This window comes from Gymnogyps californianus, chromosome 6 (assembly GCF_018139145.2).
Source record: "Gymnogyps californianus isolate 813 chromosome 6, ASM1813914v2, whole genome shotgun sequence".
In the NCBI taxonomy this organism is placed as follows: Eukaryota; Metazoa; Chordata; class Aves; order Accipitriformes; family Cathartidae; genus Gymnogyps; species Gymnogyps californianus.
Window position 1 is genome coordinate 5,775,599 of NC_059476.1, and position 26,485 is coordinate 5,802,083.

The 26,485-nt window shown below is 41.9% G+C and overlaps 1 protein-coding gene across 1 annotated transcript in view; it reads right to left on the reverse strand.

Moving 5' to 3' along the window:
* TACC2 (transforming acidic coiled-coil containing protein 2) overlaps positions 1–26,485 on the reverse strand; it is a 131,519-nt gene that overhangs the window by 91,543 nt on the left and 13,491 nt on the right. The window lies entirely within an intron of this gene.

Consider the following 26,485-nt stretch of genomic DNA (forward strand, 5'->3'; position numbering starts at 1 on the left):
GAAATAATCACCAGCTTTGCTACTCTCAGTCATCCTCGGTTCCAACACAACAGCCCGCAACAGGCCCTCAGTTTAACACGAATTCCCTCCACTTCCACCATCCCGGGTCGGCAACAGCGGCTTTACCCCACGCCAAACCCGGCCCCGGCCGCGGTAGTTTAGGCTGAAACGCTGAAGCTTACAAAAGGCCGATGAGTAGGAGCCTGGAGCTGCTTCTCAGAGGCTCCTCCCATGAGGCTCCCCGAGGAAAGGCCGCAGCGACCGAGCCTGCCGCGCCCCGCGTCCTCCCCCGCCGGGGTCGGATGCCTCCGGGGCGGCGGCAGCCGCCCCGGAGGCATCCGACCCCGGCGGGGGAGGACGCGGGGCGCAGCTCGCCGTCGCCCCGCTTGCAGCTAAGCGGAGAGAAGGGTTGAGGGGGAACTACACCTAGGACCCCGCAACGCTGCCCCACGGGTTTTGTTCTTTTTTTCTCTCCTGGTTTTGCGGTGGGATTTCTTCCAGGGCTTTTTTGAGTCACGGCAAGCTGATGGCTGCTCGGAGTTTCCATCTGCTGCGCGTGGTGGGGGATGTGGACAGATTAAATTACGGCGTATGTAACACTTAAAGCGTACAGAAATACCTCCCAACGTTTTAAAAACCACTTAAGCGGAGCCTTGCTTAATTGATGGCGTTTGGCAACTTTTTAAAGGTTCAGGATGCGGGAACGGTGTTTGGCCCAACTTTAAAGATAACTTTTCAAAAGTTTCAGGACGCGGGAAAAGTTTTTAACAACTTCCACTGAAACTTTGTTTATAGCTGTAAATCTAAAACAAACCTTTTTATTCCTACTCTAATTCTTGCGTTAAGTTCCAGCTCCTAAAGTCACACAGGTTTTCTTATAGGTTTCTTTACCTGTAAGAAAATGGAGCAGTTTTAATTAGTTGCGTGCCCTTATTAATCTCTTAGGTTTCCTATGGGTTTATTACAACAAAAAAGAATGGCTTCACAGGTAATTAAGCCTTTGCATTGAGATACACCAAATTGCATATACAAGCTGCCAGCACCCAAGGAATTAATTGAGTCTCTACCCAGGGAGATCATTATCGTGTTTATAACATGTCATACAATAACTATAGACTAAATGTCTATCCTATCTATCCCACAGCAAGACAGTTGGTAGTTCATTGCTTACCAAATGCCCAATCGAGATATTTCAGATAAAATGCTGGGGCTACAGATGTAATTTAGCTGAGTTAGTTTCCCAGCTCACTCCATGTGCACTCCACCCAAACTCTGGGCATTCAACTGTGGTGCCAGCTACATCTGCTTGGGTGACAAAACTAACATTCCCTTTTCTTCAGAACTCAGCCCAGCTCTTAGCAGGACTGTGCATCTCCTTTTAATGTTAGGGTACAGTAATGATACCAGCTGGACCTCTCAAAGCATCAATTCAGAACTGAGCCTCAGGTGGAAAAAGGTATTCATCAATTTTTTAATTTTTTTTTTTTGACTCTTGTCTAGCCCTTGTTTGACTTTCTATGAGCAAAAGGAGGGAACAAATTTTTGACCAGGTAAATTTTGTGTTACAGGAGAACTTTCCCATCTAGTCTGAAAGCAGACGACAGGGATTTCCCCTAGATGTGCTCATTGCTGCTTTTAACAATTCAGATACCTGTACAGGAAATAGAGGAATATACCAAATGACCCCCGGAGACCAAATCAGATACTGTAATGGGTGAAAATGCTGGAAAAAAGGTAGACCACCAACATCACCTGGGCTGCAAGGTATGGCTCATCGAGGGCTAAACACCACGGATGGTACAACACGCTGGGGAGAGTTCATTTAGTTACAGGACCGGGAGCCAGTAGCATCCACTCTGACAGCAAGAATTAAGATCAAGCTGAGAGTTAAAGTTTCTGGGGAGAGCAGCTCTCTCATATCCTGCCTCCCAAGAAGCAGGAAACCAGGCATGGAAAAAGTTACCGTGATTTCTGATACAGGTACAAGCATTCAGCCACCCTCTCATTTTGGGGGGAACTAAACTCTTTTGTCATCTGGAAACCATTTCACAAATAGCTTCTGCAGGTATAACAGCCCTGAGGGGGAGGGAGACCCTGGAGAGAATAAGATTCATTAAAATAAATTTTGATTTTCTTTGCAAGCAGCACTTCAGTCTGGCGCAAAGCTGTGGACACAGACTAGCTACGTTCCTGCTACAAAACCAAATATAGCATTTTTGGAATGAAACGGTCATTTTGCTCAAATAACATGCCTCTCCCTGTTTATTCATTAGCCTCCTGCTGTACCAAAACCCTTTCACCTACTGCTAAGCAATCGAAACCCACTTTTGTCACAAAAACATTTCCACTTTCCTCCCAGTGCCCTCTGCTACTTAAACATAGAAAGACTAATATGCAGTAACTCCAGGAACACGGCGCTAAGGTGTGCTTGATTATCTGATTTTCCTGTGAGAATTAATTAATCTGCGTTAATAGAAGGCTTGGGGGAGAAGAGAGGAAACCAGCTGAAAAGCAACAGGAAAACAAGAGATAAGCAACCTCCCAGCAAGGCTGGGGAAGACAATTACAGGACAGGGGCTGACTTTCAGGCTGCAGCCTGCAGTGACACGCTGTCTGGCTGAGGCTCGGAGCCCACAGATCAAAGCGCCGCAAAAGAAAGTGTTGCAAAACATTTCTCCCGAGGGCCGGAGCTGGATAGGAGCGGTGAGCGTGCTGATGAGAGGGACTCGGCGGTAGAAGACATCCTGCAGGACGGCCCCACTGGAGTCCGGGCCCTTCCCTAGCTCCCAGGGAACAGCTAGCCTCAAGGGAAGGCCAGAAAGCATCAGGATGGCTTATATTGGGGGGGACCGTTGTTGTTTTTTAATGTAGATCCCAAACGTTTTTAAAGAACACCAGTATTTTGCACTTGGGTGAAGGATTTTATTTTCGTTAGTTCCCTGCTTTTTCCTTTTCTACATATGTATGTGTCCATGAAAATAACGTTTACCAAGCTATATGTGAGAAGTTAGGTTGCAATCTTAGGAGTGGAGGAAACCCTAAAAAAAATAATCGTCTTTTTAGTTTGGCAATACTAAGTGGTTCATGACACAGGTAGAACAAAGTGCCTGTGGTGACACTATAGTCACCTAACATTACATAGGCACATGGTGCTGGAAGGCAGAGCATGTATATATATACACTTCACCCCAGCTTCCACATCCCACACTGCTCCTAACTGCAGGACCAACACATGAGTATTCTCCTCAGGCGGGCAACATTTTTACCCTACACTCAGGAAGATGAATTACAGAAAAATTAAAGGTACTTAAGTTCAGTACCTCCAGAAGTGGTGGATTCCAGGACATCGTTTTAGGTTGCATTTTGAGAAGTCTGGACTATGACTTGAGAAACGTCATCAGAGACTCTGTCATTCAGGCTGTGCTCCATGGTCAGGATGCTTTAAGACTGTGGGTGGACACCTGGTGAAAGCTTCCAATGGACACTGTACTGCTAGTGGTGACCCACTCTGCCCAGCTCCTGTGAATTCAATCTGAGGGTTTTTCCCATAAACCATGTCACTTTTGCCAAACCAAAGCACTTGGGGGGGAGGGGGGGGGGGGGGGGGGGCGGGGGGGAATGAGTCAGCCCTCACAAAACCTATGAAAAACCCATGAAATTGGCTTGGAAAGAATGTTACATTAAAAAAATGTAAAAAAAAAAAACCAAACAACCAAACACCCCACACAGTTTTTCTTTTAAGTTTGCATTCTGTTTTTTGAGAATACAGGATGAACTCAGATCAGATTGTCAAGTTTTTCCCTGTAAGCATGAAAACAAGGCTCTTTAACTCTTTAAACTGAGGTTATCACTAGTCTATAAGCAAATACATATACTACAATATTTGTGATAAACTTGCAAAAAAGCTGGCAAAACAGCAATGCCTAGGTTTGTTCTGAACACTAAGGCTGCATCATGTGACTTACCTTTAAGAAAATGTGTGTGTGTGATTTTAAATTGTTCTTTGTGGAAACTTAGTGCCCATTTTTAAGGCCATTTGCAACAAAGAAAACCATATAAATATACTTCAGTTTGGTTAAAATTAAAGAGGAGTTTCTCTTTTGCAATTCCTAATCAGAGGCTCATAGTCATACACTCTGCAAAACCACAGACTCAATTAGTTACAGAGCAGCCTGGCTAAGATATCCAAGCCGCTTCTGTAACAAACACCTGAACTTTGTATTTCCACTAGTTTCCACATACAAATTGCCCACAACCATCATTTGTGGTGGTTGAAAATTAGGTTGTGCAATTTCCAGCAATTTTTATTGGCAAGGCTTTGGGAGAGTGGTCTCTTTAAATTCCCAGACTTTTACCTTAACCTTCTGCTTTGAAAAAAAGGAAAGTTTAATGTTAACCCATTACACTTTGGAGGATCAAAGTGATGGGAAACTGCCATTTTGCAAACTTCCAAATAAGTAAGATCGATTTTTAGAAAACACTAGGCTAGACTCAAAGCCTCATAAATTCCAGTGATAACTTCTCTAGCAAACCAAGTTTATTGGGAGTTTCTACCAGAAGAACAAAATTTGAAGAATGCTGCATGCAACAGAAGTTTCATGTACCATCACAGCATTCAAAAAAAGAAAAAAAGAGAAGATGTGGAAAATCTTGGAGACTTTTAAATATTCAGCAAAACTAACTCCACATTTTGACTCATTTAATGACATTGTTAAGAAGGGGAGATGGGAGTTTTAAGTGTCCATTTATTTTCATGACAGCTAAAATTTTTTCCTTAGTTGTTAGAAACTGAGCATACATGCTTTTTGCTTTCATTCCAGGAAACAAATCCAATCTTCTCTGTCTGCTGCAGAGTTATTCTTAGCTGGCTTTGATATTTCTATCAGCTAGGAGAGCATAACAATGTTATCATGCTAACAAATTCCAAAGATTTTACATAAGCTCTTGAGTGCCTTAAAAAAAAAAAAGGCTTTATTGATTACACTGTGTTTCATTAGCCAAAGGAGCTATGAAAAACAGGCTGAAAAAGAATAAAAAAGCAGTTTGATGAGTTTCAGTTTAACGAAGCAAGTGTTCCGTGCCTTTCAGAGCATAATTTACAAAGACAAGCCAAGCTTTACAGGTTTGAGGTTGGAAAACACCAGGTAGTTCAGGCCAACGCATCATTTAAATCCTACTTGTCTACATACAGCCTGTTTTGCTAATTTGATTTTTTATCAGTTGAAACAACTAGACACCCCCCTTATTTAAGCAAAGCAGGATAACTGGGAGTATCGTGCTTGTAGGATGGTCTGGGTGAAAAAGGATCACAGGACTGCGCAGCATTCTCCTTGACTGATCTGTTAGAGGCTCAGGGCCAAATTCTTTGCTGATATCACTCCACTGGCACAGAGATTCTGGGCCAACATTTACTGACTTCAAGGGTAGGCTGCAGCTGTAGCCTTCTCTCACACAGCTGTCTTGAAAGGAATGTACCAAGAGGTAAAGCAAGTAAATTAGTGAAAGTAAATTGGAAACAATCTTGCAGAGTCTTAGGGCACTTGCGGGCAGCTGGTTATTTTACTGAGGACCATGGATGAATGGGGCAGGTACCAAACAGGGGGAGTAGTGAAGAGGAAGGATTAAGCTTGGGTGAACAAACAAGAGTTCATCAGGAAATGCTTAGTCTGGGAGGAGATCCCAAGCACTTGTCAGCAAGGAGAACAAGATTAACATAACATACTAGGGCTGTTTCTTGACAACAGCACAGAATGGTGGCACTCCGCATTTCACAGGGACCTTAGAATCCAGAACAATTAAGCCTTTGACTGGAGCAATTACCATTTCTACACTTACTGCAATTTGAGATGCAGAGCTTCTTATAGGCCAAAGAGACTCTACTATAAGAATTAACCTGTCAAGGTGAGTGTAGATGAACAGGCCCAAACAGATCCATATAACAATTTTTGACTTTTCCAGAGTACCCAAATGTTAAGGAATAGCAATATCTCAATAAGCCCCACCTGCTATTAGCAATGCACATGTGGGCTTCCATATACCTGGACCAATATTGATAAGACAGGCTCCAAGGACATCAACATAAAAGATAGCAGGAGGAAAAACAGAAAGCAAAGGAGGAGGCAAGTACTATGGAGTTCTGGCTCTTCAGACATGTCTCCAGAAGAGTCTCTGTTGAGAAGCACTCTTGCAATGCAAGCATGCCAAGACGCAGAAAAACTGGAAGGAAGCCACATCCAAGTCATGGAGAATATGCCTGTGTCTGTAATTGCTGTTCTCCGAGCTGCCCTCGGCGGGGTTCAAAGCCAGGGCTAATCCTACTTTGCATATTCTATTAGAAACAGGGACAGTGGAACTAGCTCCATGGTATCCAATTTTGCAAGAAGCCAGAAGATACAGAGTTGGAACAGAGAAAATATGGGCATCTGTAGGATATGCAAAAACAATTTTGAGAAAATAGACAGCTTACTTGGAAGAAGCAAGGTTGAAAAGTACATCTGGGGAAAGCTAAAGAAAAAAAACTAATCTGAAAGTAATTTTTAACTTAATGAGAAAAGAAGACAAAAATTGATGCTAAACTGCCTGTCCAGATATTGGACAAAGTATTACAGTGTCCATGCTGGACTTCTTTAGCAAATGCCTGTATTTGATTGAATAAACGTAATTTCTTGAGAAACATAGAAGGATGTGTGAAAAAAACAGCTCGTGTCATCCATCCATGTCAATACCTACCTTACGAATATGTGTCTAAGGTTCTGTCCTGGTTTTGGCTGGGATAGAGTTAATTTTCTTCTTAGTAGCTGGTACAGGGCTGTGTTTTGGGTTTAGTGTGAGAATACTGTTGATAACACGCTGATGTTTTAGTTGTTGCTAAGTAGCGCTTATCTTAAGCCAAGGACTTTTCAGTTTCCCATGCTCTGCCAGCAAGCAGGTGTGCAAGGAGCTGGGAGGGAGCACGGCCGGGGCAGCTGACCCCAACTAGCCAAAGGGGTATTCCATACCATGGAACATCATGCCCAGTATATAAACTGGGGGGAGTTGGCTGGGAGGGGCAGATTGCTGCTGGGGCATCGGTCAGCGGGTGGTGAGCAACTGCATTGTGCATCCCTTGTCTTTTCTTGGGTGTTATTTCTTTTTTTTTTTTTTGTTATGTTCCTTTTCATTACAATTATTATTATTATATTATTACTATTATTATTCTTAGTTAGTGGTGTATTTTATTTTACTTTAGTTATTAAACTGTTCTTATCTCAGCCCACAAGTTTTACCTTTTTTTTTTTTTCCCTCCTCCCCACCCCACTGGGAGGCGGGAGGGGGAAGCGGCTGCGTGGTGCCGAGTTGCTGGCTGGGGTTAAACCACAACAAGAATGTTACAGAATGTTTTCAATACAGCAAGAAGTACCAGCGATTTGGCAGGACCAGAGATGATTTACTTCTATACTTTTCTGTAGCAGAAACATACGTAAATAAAATAAAAAAATAACCAGCATTGTATCACAAACCTAGTTTTCCATTGGTATGTGCTTTGAGTACAACAGGTACTCCATAGAAGAATGAAGATGTGTGGGTGTAGACATTACAAAAGGAGAAAAACCAAAAACCTCAAGTCTTGATCTTCCTTTCCAAGTAAAATTCAGACAGCAAAATCGAGTGGCTGGATGCCCAATAGTAAGTGGGAAGGACGACATTTTGATGCCCAGATGTGGCCATCACGAACATAGGTTTTCAGTCACAGATTCAGTAGAGAGATAGAAATGTCAAAACCATCAAAGAAAGGGTTATTTTTTACTCCTTTTCAGTGCTAACAGACAGGTTTGCCAAAACCCAACCCCTCCCTACTTCTGCTAATAGCACAGCTGTACTTCCACAAGAAAGTGGGGCTAATGCTTCAGCCACAACCTCCTTTCCAAAAATAATTGTCCTTTTTACTGAAGATTTGAAGGGAAGTTATTGGTGCTGTACTATTCCCTTCAGACACAAAGGCTCTTCTTATTAGTTGACCACTGTCCCATTCCTAAAGGAGGTGGGGGCAGGAGTCACTGCAGACAGTTCTTGGATCTACTGTTCATCACAAGACCACCCTCCTCCCAGTGCCATAACCACGAAGGAAAGAAATTCCTCTATTTCCTCTACAGGAAGAAATCCTAACAAGGATTTAAGAGTCAGATCACACAGCTTTGCGCCCTCACCCACAGATCAGTGGGGTTTCAACGTAAGAGATCTTGTAAGAGAATATACAGAAGCAGCGGAGGGGGCAGAAAACAATGCTGAAATAATTCAGAACATGCCATTTCCTTCTCCTAAATATAATATACTTCTTACTACTATTTATTTTGAAAGCTGGGGAGGATTCTTTCTCCCTGGAGTTCTTTCCATCAGGCCCAAATCCCCACAGTCAGCTCTTAGAAACGTGCACCTTTTTTTGCATGGCTATAGTAGTTTATCCTCTGTAAGAATTATAGGGCAATAAACAACTGGAAACCACTCTGCGGCAAGAAGTGTTGTGCCCAGAGTATACAGGGTATGGAATACAGCTTGAAATTCAACTATACAAAACCAGTTTTAAGCTCAGAGGAAAACTGGACTAGTCAGCATGTTGGACCCGCTGAAGACAGACCAGCCAGCTCGACTAATGCTTTCTACTTCTCTTTTGTATTATAAATGCCTATTCCTCTAAGAAATGAGCCTGATCAAAAGCAGAAACTCCTCTCTACCTCTGAGAGTCCCCAGTGTTTAAGTCTACAATACTGCAATCGTGTACGGCTCTGCACGCACTATCTCCTGCGTGCATATATACACTTGGTATGTGTATGACACCACTTACAGCTGCAGTCCAAAAGTAGCAGCTGCCTGTTGATACAAACCCTCACGCTGGAAAAACAGGTGATAATGAATTCTTAAAGCATATGCAAGTATTAAGCAACTACTCCATGAATTGCCAGCAGCTGTTTCAAGAACCCTGCCCTGCTTGCCACAGGTATTTATTTAAAGTATGATACCCGCCCTGATATAACACACATGCGTAGACGTATGCATGTACTGCCCCATAGTCCCTTAAGGCTTCTGAACCAGGCCATGCCAGGAATTTGTTTGGTAATTTCAAAGCTACCCACTGTGAAGCTTCCCATCATATAAAGGGAAACAAAAAGAAACGAAAGGAGCTAGAGAGAAATAACAGGGTCTAATTTCCTTGTCATTTTATAGACAGATCCTTAAAGAGAAAGTCACATAGCTCTTCAGACTTCCAACACTTCTAATATTCTTCTAATGTACATTTTGCTCACACAATTAGATCATATTCAGTCTCTGTCCCAGACTTACATACAACAGGAAGAACTCCCCCACATTTTCACAACAGAAACACTTCAGGTATTTTCACTTACAATATGGTTTTATCATTTTAACCTTTAAGGAATGTGGCACTGAAATATTTTCCCTCCTTCTTCAGTTAGTATCATCTAATTTTTTGGTAATACTTGGAAAGATTCCATCTATGCAGACCATTTATTGATGTTGTCTGAAATAGTTCAGCTTTTCACTGTACCCTTCTGCTCTGCTGTTGTCTCTTAGCAGTTACACCTATAGCTGCCTGCTCCGGTACGGGAAGGAGAGGGACAGCATGCAAGAAAGTTGCTAAGGTTACAGAGGAAGCAGTGACATGACTAGATAAAGGGAAAGCACCTGTTCTAAGATCATAATTCTTTTGAATTAGCTGCACATCAAACTGCGAATTCAGGCAGCAAAGTAGAAACTCACAAAAAAAAGTCTTAACTTTATTGAAGCAGTTACTGCTAGGTTTGAAAAATTAAAAAGACAACAACTCTTAGGCTCCACAAATCCCAGCTAAGAAGAATTCACATCTGAAACAACTCCATGTCATTAGAAACACTGAATAACACAGTGATCAAAGTCACTGTCAATACAATTATATTATATGGGAGGATAAGAGGGAGGCCTAGACAACTAACAGTGTGAGTAATCGGGTTATACTGTAGGCTTGTTTTTAAATACTGCAATCCACTATGTGAATGCTGCAGGTCTCATTTAACTGGGTCACCAAAACTTAGGCAAAAGCCTACTAACTTAAGGCTAGGAAGTGCTGTTTGTTTGCCTAACTTTAGGCTATGAGATGTGAACACTGGGAAGCATAAGCAAATCCACACAGGTAAGGGCAGGAATCTGGACCAGCAGATGGAACAGGTAAGAACTGTGCTCCTCAGCTTTTAGGACCCCTCTGCCCTTACAAATTGTTTCAAATTTCTTCCACATAGTCCACATTTAGAAGCAACAGAAATTTAATAGAAATTTAAGAACAGAGTAAGTGCCATGCCCTCCCAAGTCGCCCAGACAATGGGTATCCGCCTTGAAAATTGTATCCCTATCAAGCCCCAGGGTCCTGACAACCATTTCACAAAGTAATTTAAAGTAAATACCTTTCAGGAGGTAATCCTGCCACAGCCATGTCTTGAAGTTCATTGAGGTCAAGGTTCTTAGGCTCAGTTAATGCAAGCGGTGATAGCTTTCTTTTGGCATCCTGAAGTGGGCTTTCATGTTCTGAATTCATCTTGCTCGGCTGATTTTCAGCAACAGTGAGATCTGTACATGCAGAATGCTCACCCTGCTCCATCACAGGAACGGTTGGAGAGTGATTTTTGTACAGGTCTGTCTCCTGCTCTTCAGTGCTCGTGTTTATAGCGAAGTCACCTTCACCAGTGACTAACATCCTTGCAGTACCTGTTTCAGGGATGTCTCCAGTTTTTTCGTTAGCTGTCTTTGCTGTACATAACACTGTGTTACTGTTCTCTTTTACATCTCCCTCAGTCATATTGCTAGATTCCAGTTTAGAGTCAGTTTGCAAGCAATCATCCTGGCTTACTTCGTTTTTTAAGTAATCTATTAACCCATGCACGGTCACTTTCTTTTCTTGCTGTGCATCTTGTGAATTTTCCAATGTTCCCAAGCATTTCCTATTTACTGGATCATCCTGTATCATCCGCATGTCTTTCTGAGACTTAATGTCATGCATAAAATTGCTGTGAATGTGTGTCTCCTGATTCTCCCCAGGTGACACGTTAAAATTGTCTGGCAATTTTTCATGATTGTAAGATCCTCCCGGGACAAGTGTTGAAGCTGCCATGTCAGAGATGCTCTTGGCAATGCCTGGATCACTGTACTCACTTTTCTCCTGTTCATTTGGCTTAGGATCCTGGCACTGTTCAGTAGGAAGACTTACATCCTCTTCAGACGAAACTGGTTCTGCATTACACTCTCTAATTAAGTTATTTCCCTCTGTGGTAGCAGCATCTTCTAAGTCCCTCTTCTGTACATCGCCTGTGGAGATAGCAGCTACAGTGGGTTGTTGCTTACTGTCAGAATATGCAGGGAAGTTCTCAGCTGCTGCCCCATCAAATGAAGCTGGTCCTTGCTTCTTTATCTCTAAGCTTATTAGCGATTCAGGATCAACGCCACTAGCACACGCAGCTTCCTTTCTTTCCATCTCACGGCTCTCTGGATGCTCAGTGGTTTTGTCTGGCTTTTGCAGATTTTCTGGAGCGCATTCAGCAGGTGCAGCGCCATCCAATCTAGGGACCACTTCTAAACAGCTACCGGGCTGCCTGTTTTTCTCAGTGTCCTGGAGACTTGCTGGTGGCAGCTCTGCCACTGTGTTTTCTTGTTGCAGAGATTTGCCCTTGGCAGCTTTGCAGGAAGTCTCAGTAGCTAAAGACAACTCTTGCCCCTCTGCTTCTGAGGTGCCCTTGGGAGCTCCTTTGCCCGCCTTGTTTGATTCTGAGAAGTTCTCAGCACCGCACAGTTCTGCTGTATCCTTGGCCACTGGACTCTGCTTGAAGCCTGCATGGTTTTCAGACAAAAGTTGGGGTAATTCAGCACTCAGTGTGCTGTGGACAGTTTTTTTAAATATCTGGCTGATATGCTCCCTAAAGTCTGGGAGGCTGGAGCCAATGTCCAGAGAGCTGCAAGTCAGAGCCTCATGCTCCCTTCCAGAGTTCTCTGCAGACTGCTCGGAAATACTGATCTCTGCCCTGGTTATGTTATTACTCTCTTTTGAAAGCTCTTCCATTTTTTCTGAATTCCCAGGTTTCTCTAAGATCTTACTGTACTTGTCATCTACACAGATATTGGTTGCAATTTCCTCATTACAGCCTTCTTGTTTACCAACAGATGAAAGGCTCAGCAGCATCCCTTCTAGAGTAGGGAGAGCTAAAAGAGACTCTGCTGAACTGTCACTTTGCTGTTCTTTGAAGTTTACCTCACTTTTTGTTTCTTTGGATTTAATTGCAGATATTTCTTTTTTCAGCTTCTCAGAATTGAACTGTGATAAGTTTCCAGTACTCTGCCCCACATTTAAAGGCTCTGGCAGGGCTAAACTTCTGTCTCCATCACCCTGAAAACTGTGGTCTGGAACATCTTTTTTATTCACACACATACTCCCCGCAGAGCTATTTTCTGAATTTGCTGTTTTACCTGTGCTTACTCTGGGTGAAGGACCTAAGTGCACAGACACCTGAGAACCTGCAGCAATCTGCAAATTAGAGTTACTTTCTAAGGCATTTTGGCATGCTACAACTTCCAGCTCATTATTTAGTAATTCCCCCCCAGTACTATTGTTCGTATTGTTTCCAGGTTGCTGGCTGGGATGGCTGAGTGCAGAGGTCTGTGTAGAGAGGTCTGTAAAATTTGCTTGACAATAACCAGGCTCCTCTGGTGTCTTTTGAATGCAGCTGGATTTATATGACTTATCAGTGGGAATTACTTCCCCGTGTGCCTGTAATGGTGAAGGAGAAACTTGTGCCCCTGGACTTTTATCACTTTTCATGTTGCTTGTTTCTGCGACAGAAGCACCGTGCTCACAACTTATCTCCACATTTCCATCTTTCTGGATGATTTCCCCATCAGCAGTCAGACCTTCAATCTTTTCCAAGTTTGTTGCCATTAATGGCATTTTCCCTTGAGTTTCTGGATGAGATATGTGAGGATCATTTTTCTCAGAATTATCAGAAGTATGTGCTATTTCTGTATCACTTGGTAAAGCCTGTGATATGTTAGTGGCACTTGCTGAATTCTGTGTCCCTGGAAGAGCGTTTATAGCAGCAGCACGGCTTTCACCAGTATTATCCTTTATCCTGCATCCGCTGCCTGGCTGTTCATTCTTGTCAGATTCTTTAGAAAATGTATCGCTATGACATGCTGCTTCATGCTGTCTAGCTGAGATCAAAGAATTATTATCCTGCTCGGGCTTGTTTGAGTTTTGCTTACTGTGGCAGTTTTCTTCTGCCTTGAGATCGGTTTTGTTTTGCTCGTTGCAATCTTGCAAATTAAGAATGGTCATACCAGAAGCATTTTGCCCATGTTTACTGCTGCACGTACCCTCTGACACCACAGCACTGCTTTTATCCTTGTCCTTTTCTTTTGCTGTTTCAGAGTCGCATTGGATTGGTGCTGTACCTAGCACAGAACAGTTTTTATTAAGGTTGTTTGAAATTTTTAGAGGTATTTCTGGTACCTCGCTGTGATTATTTAGGTCCCATGACTGTTCAGGTTTTAGAGCCCTTTCTTTGTGTTCCTGATCATCTGCTCTTGTGACAGTTGTCAGACTGCTTTGCTGCTTCTGTTGTTCAAGTCCTGTATTTGAAATCCAGTCACTGTCGCCAGCAACAGACACTGACTTCTCCATTTGCTCTGCTTGGGGAAGAGCAGTTGGAACATCTGCATTTTCCTGCAATTCTCTGATACTGCACTCCAGGGTCTCCGAAGAGCTGCACGTGTCACTCTCAGAGGGGCAGTTGTTTTCACTGACAGGGCTGTCACCCCCTTTCTCCACGTGAACTTGCTGAGGAGTGAGTCCTGAAGTACTGACTACAGCTTGGGAGGTTTCTGAACAAGCCATCTGCATATTTCTGTGACTTTCTGCAGCCACTTGCTCCAGCTGAGCTTGCATCAGCACATCCGATTTGCATTCACTTTTCAGTGCCAAATCTTTGTCCTCCGCGAAACTTTTCACCGCAGTTTGGTGCTTCTCCTGTTGAATACCCTCATTTTCTTTACCATCCACGGCACTGCTTTGTGCAGCTGCAGCTGCAGGCCCTTGCTCTGGATCGCTGCGAGGCACTTCAGTGATGTGACCGTTCTGTTCTTTGGTTTCCAAAACCCGTGAGGCCTCCTCAGTTTGTACAGCCATGCGATCCATAGCCCCTGCCAACTCATTTAAGCCCTGGAGCTCCAGTTTTGATTTGGACATTTTTGCACTTTCTTCTGACTTGCTATAGCTCTCAGGCTTTTCTTGACTCTCAGTTTTGCATTCAGATTCCAACACAGTTTCTCTAGCAAAAGCCTCTTCCCAGGACTCATCCTGCTTACTCTGCTTAATAGTATTGTTCTCAGAGTGGAGGAGCGGTGAACTGTGTGCACTGGTTAAACAAACTTTTTCAGTCCCGTTACAGCCTGGCTGGCCCAAAGTTTTGTCTTCTGCCTCAGCGTTAAAGCAATCAAAACTCAGTGGGTATTCCTCCCTTGGAAACTGCGGTGAAGCCACGAGCTTATTCTCCAGGTCATCTGTAGCAGCTGTTTGCTCTTTACTCATTTGTTGTTCAGGTTTACAACCAAGAGACTGTGAATTGTCTTCAGGCAATTTAAAGTTACTGTCTAAATTCAGAGGCTTTCCCCCAGCTTCTTCCCCTAGGTCACCTGTTGAAGTCTTTTCACAAAGACTGAATTCTTCAGGATTGTGTCCCAAGTGGGTGCTATTTTCCACATCCTGGCAGTGGCTACTAACAGAGTTCAACAGTTGTCTTTCTGCCCCACTTGACCCCTCAGGTAATTCACTGGTTTCTCTCACTTGTGCCTCCTCCATTCTGATGTCGTTTTTTTCTCCTGTTACACCCACCTCAGTTTCTTTTTGATTCAGCTCTGTGGATCTGCTCAGAGAGGTACTTAATGCATATTCTTCCAGTAATAATCTTTTATCTACCAGGGAGTTTTCCTTGGTGGGATTGATAAGGTTTTCTGTTTCAGAAAGTGTGGTGTTTTCTCTAGACACATCATCAGCTTTTATAATTTCATTGCTGCTGGCTTCATCTTTTGGGCTTTCAGTTGTGACAGCTGATTTTTGTTCTTCCTTTTGCTTAAACGATAAAGGCACACTGCAAAGCGCGGCACTAACAAGCTCATCCTGCTTTTGAAGCTCTCTTTGAAAAATGGGTTCAGTTTTTTCAGAGGCTGTTTTCTCTGCTTCACTCCTCATTGGATCTTGAGAGCCATTACCAGGCACATATTCCCTCGAAGGCTCTTCAGGCTTTGGTACCAGGAAGAGATTTGGAGGGTTAGAAGGAAACTCTGACATTAAAGTACAGGCTTCTGATTGCTCCCCTTTGCTTCCAGATAGAGCTGGATTTGCCTCATCCCCTTTAGCTGTTGTTACAGCCCCCATCTGCAGATTACAGACTTCACTGATCTCAGCGAAGCCCTGAGCATTCACAATTGCCCCGAATTTTTCACTGTCTGAGCCTCCTGTTGCTGCATAATTTAGGATTAAGGTTTTCTTTTTCATTAGCAGACCCTCTCCACCATCTGTGTTCTGTCTACCTTGCTGCATTACAGTCTGCGGCTGACCTACTTCCAAAACTCCTTGCTTCAGCTTGGCCTCCTGAGCAGTAAAATAATCTCCTGCTTCTTTACCCTGGGGAAACGTGCTGACATGTGGTTCCCTCATGCCACCCAGCTGTTCACTCTGCCAAAGCGCTCCTAATTCACTCAAACTCATTTGTGTGACTGCTTGCGTTTCTGTAATTGCTGCAGGAGGGCTGGGCTCCAGGCTTGGGTTTCTGGGGTCATTCTCACTGTTTTTCATAGAAGTGGCAGCAATGTTGTCGCTTTTTGGGCCTCTGTCCACAAATATGGCATGTGCTATTCCCTCTTCTTTGTCATTCAGCGGACCTGGTGATGGCACTGCTTCATTGCAATTTGAGGTTGGTAACTTGTCATTGCTGCTTGTAAGATCAGCTGTGACATGTTCTTTGGCACAGTCTGCAAAAGGCACTGAGATAGGCAGACTTCTCTCTCTTGTTTCTGCAGCCTGCGTTAAGAAATCACAGCCTGTTTGTCCTCCGTGTTCTTGCAAGATACTGTTCTGTCCTGTCACCTCTGAAGACACCATGCTTGAATTTGGATTGGATAAATCTTCAGCACTGTAGCTACTGATGCCTTCATTAGTGATGCTGCCAACAATGGAAATGTTTATTTATTTAATGTCAATAAAGAAGCAAAGAATATGAAGCGAATGAAGCAAAGAATAAAAGCCATTCGTGCCATTGATGTTTCAAGCCATGCAGTACATGCACTGAGAAGCTGATAATCTGCTTTCAGGAGCTAAACCATCAGACACACATTACAGTGATATAAATGCTCATTACTCTGGAAAATACGTCCCTAGTCTTACCTGACAGCCACTATGCTCATAGCATGCATTTTAACCATTCCAAAATCTGCCTTAGTTAAGTGTGGGGAGAAGGGACACGCACCTAACAGACCAAGGGAGCAACATGGGAAAGAATGACAAAAATACTGAAAAAAACATCAGTAGCTCAAAGACAGGCTTTTAATTTCTGCTTCTGTGAGACTACTTTGTGCATAGCTAAAGGCTGTGCAATCCAGTAACTGCTGTTGTATGGCTATAGTTTTATTGTATAGCAGAAGATTAAGAAGGGCCCATCTGTTGAATGTTTTCTCCAACTAATCAGCACAGTTGATTCTCACCAAAAGGTCAAAGGTCTCACCCTGCCGAAGGACATTGCCATACAATGATACACACCCTATGAGGTCATTTTATTGCTGTGTTTGATTTCAGTGCATATAGGCAATAACTGTTTGTATGATCTCTCTCCCCACCCATTGAAGATAAGGTAGAATAAATGGAAGCAGAGATGATGTGGGTGCACTAACTGCAGAGAAGAAGTTATTTTAAATATTTTTCACATGTACTGTGTGGACCTCGGTTTCCACACTTAGGTTTGGAGGTGATGAAATAGGTTAACCTTCTTCTCTCCTTCACCTCCCCTGGGAAGCCTGCGCATATTTTCATTGCCGTAGGGAACATGGAGTGAAATATCAATTCAAAACTGAACGTACAATTGTACCTAGGAGCAAGGGGCATCATTTACTTAACATGAAATAATAAATCTCCCACCACTGCCCCCTCCCATCCAAAGGAAGATACACAGACAACACGTTGTCTAATGCTCGGAGGTCAGTGTGACAGTAGTGCGCTCTAGCTCCATAGCTGCACAGAGAGAGGTCATTCATGGTGAGCCCATCACTGGAGCTTTGCCAGAGCTTAGCAGGAACAGGCTACATTTCAGGAATTCAAAGTGCCCTACAGACTGGAGTTATAGAAGATGTTTAAAACACCTTCTGTAAGGCCAAGCATAGATTGGATTTTAAGTAATCTCCAGAAATCTGAGAAGCCTCTCTCCCCTTCTCTGCCCAAGTTTAATGCACAGAATACTTGACTGAAAAGTGAGCCAGTGACCAGCTCTCAGGTCCCTGCGGTTTACGTCCGTGTTTAGACAAACACTGCCCCTTCAGTGACCGCTGAAGCAGCATTGAAGCCCCACGCTCTTGGGCTGTGCTACAGTGCACAAAATGCACTTCCAGGTGGGGTCAAAACCCCTCCTTATACTGAAGATTGCTCAATGCAACAACCAGTTTCTTTATGAGAGGGCTGCATGTAAAACTGAGTATGTCTTAGATCCTAAAAACCTTCTTCAGAGTCATTGCAGTGGAAAATGAACTAGTTGTTAAAGACCTATTGAAATTTGCCTATATTAAGGGTAAGCCTCAAATCTAAGGTAAAATATCTATAACAGACAATTCATATATAGTTTAAACAAGTTTCAGCGATGCTTGGCATCAGTTTGAACATTTAATGTATAACACCAATACATTTTATTTAAACTTTTAAAAATTGTTTTGCTCAAAGCAATTTTTATTTTCCTAGCATACTGAAAACACCTATCCATATCAAATTACTGACACTGGGAACAACAGAGATGGCAATGCAGTATTTGGTATCTGCTGGACCACTGACAACATGGGGCATGATGGGACATGAATAAACAACGAGATGCCAGGAGACTTCCCCTAAGGAAGGAATGGACTTCATCATTTAACATTAATTTTGCACTCAGGGAAGCTTAATTAGAAGAGGAGGGGCAGAAACCACAACACTGAATTGGAGAGGGGATGGAAAAGTGGGAGTCAATTGCCATTCCACCTTTTTGTTCGTTTTGCAAGTTTATCTTCTTACCGATTAAATTGCTCATTAGCAGTTGTGTGCCCAGGGTTCTTCAACCTGGAAGCATGCTCCTGTCAGAGATACAGTGGTCAGGGGAAGAACAAATGTGGGTGGAGGTTGGAGGGGAGAAGCCCTCTAATATCCATGAAACTGAGTGTTGGAAAAAGTAGAAAACACCACCTACAGTTACAGTTTCTCCTTATCGCTTATCTTTAACCTCTGATTCTTTACTCATTGTTAATCCCATCTGTCAACTGAGTTGGGAAAAGCATGGTAACAAATCTGGGATCGAACCATTGGTACATGTTCATCATACAGATCATACATCATTATATATTTGCATTTTACAAATTTCGGTTGACTGAAATTTCTCCGAGACCTTCACAGACATGACTTCTCTGTTACATTAGACTTCTATTTGCAGCTATCAAATATGAAACAGTTCCAAACATGTCTGAAGTGGTTAAATTTTCTTGAATGCAACTGCTAAACCCATGAACTATCTACTGCCATGCTAGTAGTAACTTTGTAAAGAGTCATAGTAGTAAACATGTGACTTAGCAGGTTCAAGGGCAGATGATAATCTTATAAACTAAGCTATTCAGCATTATGAATCAACTAAAACAATTTTTCTGGTGTTCAATAATGCTGAAAACTTGTTCATTTTTCCCAGGAGTAGATGAAGGAATTGGGACAACTTTGTAATTAATGTATGCTGAACAGTATTAAAATGACAGTGCTGGCACATGCTGTGACAGCAACTTAAACTATCACTTTCAGAATGAAGTAGTATACATTCATCATCTGTGCTACTGCAGCTTGCTTCAATGTTTTATTCAGGACATAACATAGAATTGAAAGGTTTGATTTTTCAATCATAATAAGATACATCCAGACTGACCTGTTTGGATATTTCCATTTATGTTTCTCCTTCTGATGTAGGTAACAAGGAAAACTATATAGGGAACATATCCTACATCTTCCTTTTCATTTTTTGTACTCTTGCTTTTCTGTCTGCAAGACACTGCTGGGGTTAGATAAACATCTGTTGGGAATGACTTAAACACAGCTGATCCTGCTTTATGGCAGAAGGATGGACTAGATGACCTCTTAAGGTCACACCTAGTCCCATCATCTTCCACTCTTTTTAAAAGAAGTAACACTACAGGGAAATGACACCACATGCTGAAGATAATTCCCCTGAGTAAAACCCAATCTACATGAAAATGTATTAGCAATCAATAATTACCTGCAGGGAACAGGTATTTTCAGACAACCCGTTGAATATGATCAACATAAAGCTATGACCCGAAAAGTTGTTTTTTTTAAATACAGGAAAATAAAATGTGTTCTTTTTCATAGTTACTTTATCTCTTTTGATTGTAATCTGAACTAGCTTGATATTATTAAGGGAAAAATTCATTCATCTTTAAAACAAAACATGCAAATGACAAAGCATGAAAGAACATTAGAGTTCCTCAGTTCGGGTAGAGCTTAGGGCAGAAAGAGTCATTTTGCTAGGAATAATTGCTGCATGTAATTGATGATATGTTAAAAAAAAAATGCAGTCATGCAAAGACCTAGATGCATATGTAACTTGAAATATGCAAGTGTCCCACTGCACTCAAGAGTTACCACCTTGTCTTAGAAGTTAAGCACACAATTAAGGATTTGCAAGTTCAAGGCCCTAACATACCGACCATATGAATGCTATCCTTCCAGTTACAAAATCACATAACAATGAGTTAAATCTTTATATGTCTAAAATGTTTGTTTTGCATAAATAATTACTGTGAAATTGCTTGTTTGGAAGCACATTGCAAATTTACCAATTAATTTTTAATACCTGTAGTAAACCTCTTCCACCTTCAGAATGTATTGTGGCAAGTTTGAATTATCCTGGAGCAGTTTAAGAGTACTGCCCAGTTACTAAGATGTTTATTAGGACAACACTGCCTGGTTTGTGTTTAGGGTGTCAAGCTATAAAGGATGTTAAGAAATCGATGACTTATGGTGCATCTCCCATAAATACTTCCAGATTAAGAGCCATACCCAATCTACCAGCCATTAACACTTGAAGTTGCAACTTCCATTACTCTGTTTTGCCATTCACAGCAAAGGCAAGGGGACAGAAAGTAAAACTAGCAGCAGCTAGACAAAAGCTCTCTGGTGTTTACTACCTGAGGGGGGGTGGAGGGACGGTGGGTAGAGATGCACAAATATGTTAAGCTTACTTGTTAAACAATAAGAAATTATGATCCAACAACAGAAAATTGTAGATAATTTAAAATTTCCCTTTCTTATTCCTTTGCTTTCCTTCTAGAACATGCCATAGTTGTTGAAAGGACAGGCAGCCTTTCCAACCCAGTCACACTTGTGAGGGAAAAACACCAAGTGCTGAAGCCTATGAAACCCAGAGGTCACATACGGTTGCCATCCATACTGATGTAACTCAGAGCCTGAGTGATTATATTCCCAGGAGTACAAGAGCCTGAAATCTGAGGATGAATTTAGAAAGCACTGAAGGGGACAAATGCACAGCCAGCTCTGCAACCATGGCACACGTATAGCTGCTTCTGAAATGTTTCTGTTCTGTTTCCCCTGACACACGAGAGATCAACATCTACATTTTGAGTTTACACATTTGGACACAATGTACTGGGGGACTTGAGTTAACTTAAAGAATTCTGCACTTTAATCTGTCCCTAAGAGGTATTGAAAGTTAATTAGGAATATGGAAATAATTTCCACATTCCCTTTAAAAAAAAAAAAGTCAGAGTTTTAGAGGCAGAGCAAATCACTATTTGAACTTTTCAGTGTAAACAAACACATGAGAAATCCATCATTGCTAAAGGGCTGCTAACAGCAGCCAGCTTCCACCACCCTCCCTGTATATCTAAGCTTTCAGGAAAAAGTGAAGCAGGAATAATGATCTATATGATCCTCCTGGGAACTGTCCTCCCCTTCTCCCCCCACTCTCAATCACTTTTCACCTCCTTGTTTCATACACAGAATAAAACGCAGGGCCTGCAATATTTTAAGTATCACCAAACTAAATTATTCTAACATTAAAAAATTAAGCTGTACTACTGCTGCAGCAAGCAAACATGGCCAGATCTTCAGTTCCAGTTCCACAACCGGCTCCTGGTCTCCATCCGAGATATCCAGAGAGTCAGCAGGAAGCGTGGCACTGAACAGACGGTCCCACAGGATGCGTGGCAGCTTCAGCTTGTCATTCTGCAGTGGCTCTGTGGGTCCCACAGGATCTGTGCGCAGCACTCCAGGTGGGAGAGTGGCCAAGTTCATCCATGAAGAGTGCTTATTGCCCTGAACTACTTCTGGGTGTGTACCTTTTAAATTGCTGTATCTGCTCCTTCCTAAACCTGCTGGAAAAAATGCCTCTCTGGGGTAGCGTTGTCCAGCTAAGAATTCCCCAGGCGTTTTCCTCTGTGTGTGCACCAGGAGAAAGGCATGGTTACACCTCGTGCAGGCACCAACGCAAAGCCTGAGGCTTGCTAACTATTCTAGTTCTTCAGCATTTTTATTTCACATGGAAAGTTTACAGATCAATTGCTGACTGTGTTACTTTTCAGCATATAGGACTAGTGAGAAACAGGTAAAAAAAATCAGACTGATACAGAGTATTTTAAAATAAGTCACAGACATTTTGAATTCCAAAACATAAGAATTTAAAAGTGACTGAAACAATTTCTGAGAATTTGTGGAGGATGGAAGAAAGCCACCCAGAAGACTGGAAAAAAGCAAACGTGGTAGTTTTCCACGCAGAGATACTCCATCCGAAGATGGCAGGTCATACACTCTTAAGACTGTAAGAGTTCACTTCAGGGTGGAAAAGATGCGTTCAAAGCAGCATACAGGAGCGAGTTAAAAATAAACAGCCTGGAATCTGAAACTTCAAAGATTTTCCGTTTATTGTCTTTGTTTCTATTTTGGCAGGATATAACTTAGAAGCCACCCAAAACAGGCATATACCAGCAGTTTCAGGAGTAAGGCTAAATAAAAAGTAATTGCCTGAGCTCCTGCCCATCTAATAAGTTTCCTGAAACAAGAATCTTATGAATCCCTTCAAGCTGACTCATCCATGTAACATTCATCTCCCAAGAGTCATAATTTCGCATACTGAGGTGTAAAGCTGTTTTAACCAGCTAGAATATAAGTCTAAGTGTTCTTGGTTCTCACATTTTGAAAAGGAACCCCTAAAGAACTGCAGCCATGCCATTTTTGAGCAATGCATTTTAAAAAATGCAAATTGGTCACAGAACAGTATAAAATGACTATGCTAGTATTAAAAAAAAAAAAAAGAAAGGCAAGATTGCACTTGCTGCAGCCAAACCACAAATATTCAAAACCCAAGATAAGAGACCCCACCCACAGTCTCCATTACTACCACTGGCCCATTCTAACACCAGTTTGGACAGCTTGGGTGGGTGACAGCATAGCCTTGTATTAATCAGCTGTACTCAGTCCATTGTTTCAAACCACGTCAGTGTGTAACTACTTGCTTCTTCAGTTAACACAGTCTTCCAAAAGGCCACATGCAAGAATTGCTGACGCTAATGTAAACCATCACACACCACACCTCAGCTCCAGTGTTTGTTATTTTTCCATTCATGCTTAATAGTCCTATACCTGCTTATAGCTGGAGCCTGAACGTGTGCCTCCGCTACAATCCAGACCCACAGAGAGAAAATTATATCTGGCCCACTTCCTTGTCAGACAACTTCTGGCTTCAGATCAGACTCTATTAACCAGTTATCTCTACCATCACTACCATAGGAAGAAGAGAGATACTTGCTACTTTGAGATTAAAAAATAAATATTTTGAAAAGCTGCTGTTCTGAGACCTACAGTATGCTAAAGCATCATTACGAAGAACAGCAGGTTTTGAAAAAGAATAGCATGGATACAATAGTTTGAGGGTTAAATTCTGCTATACCAAAGTCACCACACAAATGAAAGAACAGAACTTGCTTATAAGTTTTGCACCACGTTTAGTAGATTTCTGCATTCTCAAAGGAGACCCCACCAGTAAGACAGGCCATTCCTTGTTGTGTTAAAAGCCATGGTGAGGCCCGCAGCCAAGACCTTGTAGCTTTGCTTCCCACAGAGGCGATTTTCGATGGCAGGACTGCCCAACCTTGCCCACAGGATGAAGATACAAAGGTCCACCCATATGAAGACGTGAGACTGATGAGAAATTCTACAAGTCTCAGGTCAAATATTCAAGTGATGAGGCTCTGAGAAGTTTACCATGTCCTTCCAGTACCCACAGTGATACAGATCTGTCTGCGGGCTGTATTAAATGGTTTCCCATGTCTGAGTGACTAGAGAAACTTGAAGCTGACACTTTCTTCTTCACACCACCAACCCCCCCCCAAAATTTTCATCCCTCTTCTTTCCTAGCTGTGCCCGCACACGCGTTTCATCAAGAACGGTCTTTACCAGATGACTGGGTGAGTTAGTTTTAAACTAAAAACATCAATGTGTTATAAAAATTATTCTCATACTAAATCCAAAACATAACACTATACCAGCTACTAGGAAGAAAATTAACTCTATCCCAGCTGAAACCAGGACAGAGTGACAAAATCCTGCTGCATGGATGAATACAGCTTCATTCCTGGCTGCTTGATATGATTTTGCCACCTACTTTTTTTTCTTGGAGACAGAAGTAGAGGAAGATACTGCTGACCAGGGTAAAACAAACTGCCCTCCCTCAAAGTCCCCTCCTCGATTTTATATATTTTCAACTTTAAAAATGAACCAAACATCAGTGAAGTGATAAAGAACTATTTCCTCAGGGCTTTTAGGTGGGGCCCTGCTGATTTCGTGTACCTGAGTTCCTTATATTTCCACAAATGAATGGAGCAAGAATGTCAGAAAGTTTAAGTCTCTGCATACTTCTTGCAGCTTTCTGGCAACATCTAAGAATCTCTTACTCTTTAACGTACTACACCGTGCATAGTCTATACTCATTTTGCAGGTGCAGAAAATTAAATTCAGAGAGATTAGTTGCTTTGATAAACTTCATTCCTGGGAGTTAGGGTCAGTCAGGGAGTTGAAAGTACATTTTCCATTTTGAGTGTTTCACAGTGTTACTGTCCCTACCAGTTTCCTGGTAGCTAGTTAGAAGGGTCTTTATAGGCAGCCATTGGAGAAAGTTGTGTATATATCTTCCTTAAAATGTGGACAAGAAAGTAATTGTACAGAGATGCTTTCTGAGAAACAAGAAGAAAATATACAATTTAAGCCCTCTGAGGTGAGTTCTGCTGCTGCTTCATTCACAGGATAGAGGCACTACTTAAGGCAGATCTTAGGAGTTGGCACAAACACTGTATGAGGTGGATGCTGGTACAGATGCTGTCAGTCAGAGGGTGTACAGGTGTTGCAGTTCTAAGTACACAGTCTAATACCTGTCATTTTGCAGTTTCACAAACAACTCTAATTTGCAGGAACGTTAGTCATGATAGGCCTACTATAAGATTCAGCAGTTAGTAATACTCGTCATTTCCTCTCTAACTTTTTTCCCCTTCCCATAATATAACCTGCATACTGATAAGAATAGCAGAAAATTACTATTTTACTGTCACAAATCAGAATGCATCAGGTTTTAAGTAGCTTACAAGAAATTTGTATTTTCTTCAGCTAGGACAGTGTGGTTACTCACCATTACACACACATACAATATAGTGATTATGCACAAAACTGTCGAGAGAAACTAGAAGCTAGAAGATACATGTAGTATTTGTTAACTGAAATAACAAACGAACAAAATATGCATCTAAAATTCTCACCCTGTCCAAGTTTACATCACAACTCCAAACTCAATTTTTTCTAACTAGTGTGAATGACATCTATGGCTTTCCTCATTTGACATGAAAATGGAGAGACGCTCTCAAAGACATGAGGAACTCATCCAAGGAAGAGCTGTTTCATGTACAGACCTGGTGCCAGATAGTAAAGTGATACCACATTAGAAAAGAAATAGTCATACATCTCTAGGAAAGAAGTGCAACCTTTCATCATTTTAAACTCCAAGCCTAAATACCTTTATCATTGTAAATTGATTTTGCAGTCTTAGTCTTGATCAGACTTTATTATTTTCAGTAGATAATTAAGATGTGCTAGTGGCAGTCAGAAGAAATAGAATTAATAGTAAATATCATACTGTGTGTACTGAAGTATGACAATCTACTGAACTGTAAGAGCTCCATAGCACAGCCAAACTGTCCCTTCCAGAAAGTAAGCTGCTTTTTCTTGGTAAGTCTTTTTAGATTATGTCATGTCTCTAAGTTTCCCTGAAATTTCCCTGATGTGGTCAATTATGATCTTACTTAATACCTGCGTTTGGACTTAAACTGCACAACTTGCATGATATCAATAATTTTAGAATAGAATAGAATATTGGAAGGGACCTACCATGATCATCTAGTCCAACTGCCTGACCACTTCAGGGCTGACCAAAAGTTAAAGCACGTTATTAAGGGCATTGTCCAAATGCCTCTTACAACACTGACAGGTTTGGGGCATTGACCACCTCTCTAGGAAGCCTGTTCCAGTGTTTGACCACCCTCTCGGTAAAGAAATGCTTAATCGTCATAATTTCTTATAAAAAAAGGGAGAAGGAGAGTTTATTGCCTGGCATAGCATTAACTTAACAGCATTTGAAGTATTTCACTTGACTACTGTTTGTTCTTGTTATTACTTTCCCAAGTTTACATCTTTCAAAGATGGTGGCAATCAGAAATGGTAGCCAGGGTTGGTGGAAACAGAAAAAGGCCCAAATCACACATACTCCACTTGAAAAGGATGTGGCAAATCTTTCTACAGTGAATTCTCCAATCTTAAAGACAATTCGTCAAAACACTTTAAAAGGTGCCCACGGCCTAAAATTCCTACACATTTATCAGCAAGTTACTGTTACTCCTTCTAAGTTGTATTTATCATTCTATCCCAGGTAACATTGATGATCTGGAAAGTATTCAGCCCTATGTTAAAATCATGCTGGTATTAGATAATTTCTTCATTGCAGCAGATGAAAACCCTAGTAGCATGGGAAAATTCAGGTATTCAAGTAAAAAGTATTAATGCTTCAGACAAAATATTCCCTTTGGGATATTTAATAAAATCCAGATTACGTTACCTTCTGCTATCCTAAAT